Raw genomic sequence first — 1,103 nt, forward strand, 5'->3', positions numbered from 1 at the left:
CGGAAAGTCAGAGAATAAACAGAAGTGAGGCAAATGGCTTGAGTCTATAGTGTGGAGCCAGGTATGGAGGGTCTTAAGTAATGATGACAAAATTTCTTGCATAGCTACTAATCCTGGACAGCCTCACAAAAATAAAATTCAAGGTCTTGAGGTTTTTGGGAATAGATAACATTGGCAAAGCATTGACAATGATAGGAATCATCGGTTACACACAATCAGGAAATAAGCCATAGCAAAGATGGTCCTTGTTTTTCTGCAAATTCATGTCATCACTTGATACCAAAACAATCATTTTCTAGGAAAAAAAAAAAGACTTTGGAAAAAAAAATTACACGTTTTGCAACATAATAGTTGCCTTTACTTTTTTCTCTACCCTTTCACTGATTTCAAAATAGAATTGACAAATGCAAATTACAAACAAATCTGGGCACTTCATAAACATCCCACACACTTCCAGGGAAGCTCAGAGCCAAATGCAGAGCCAAAATTCTGGCAAATAGAATGTAACATCACCTCTTAGGATAACTGGTAGCCTCAAACTACGTTTTTTCCCAGACCTGATGCTCTAACATTATGGATGCTTACCCTGAAGTTAAAGGAAGTCAGGATACATTTCAGTGTGTGATCTGGCCCACTTTAGGTAGATGGGAGCCAGGTTGGCATACTATGAATCCAACAGGGGGGAAGATGTGCAATAGATAAGAAAATAATTTCTTCTTCTTCTTCTTCTTCTTTTCTTCTTCTCCTTCTCCTTCTTTCTCCTTCTCCTTCTTCTCCTTCTCCTTCTCCTCCCCATTGTCTTTCTCCTCCTCCTTCTCCTTCTCCTTCTCCTCCTCCTCCTTCTTCTTTTTTGACAGAGTCTTGCTCTGTCACCCAGGCTGGAGTGCATGTAGTGCAGTGGTGTGATCTTAGCTTACCGCAACCTCAATCTCTTTGCATCAAGTGATCCTCCCTCCTCAGCAAGAAAACGGTTTTAATGAGATTGAAAATAAGCCCATACCAGGCCCTACTGGCTCAAGGAAGGGCAAACGTATCTCTAGCTCATACTGACTGTGTTGAGGGATCAGAAACATTGTTTGGAAAGACAAAGGTATCTGTTAATG

This window comes from Propithecus coquereli, unplaced genomic scaffold (assembly GCF_000956105.1).
Source record: "Propithecus coquereli isolate 6110/MARCELLA unplaced genomic scaffold, Pcoq_1.0 Scaffold8, whole genome shotgun sequence".
NCBI classification, from domain to species: domain Eukaryota; kingdom Metazoa; phylum Chordata; class Mammalia; order Primates; family Indriidae; genus Propithecus; species Propithecus coquereli.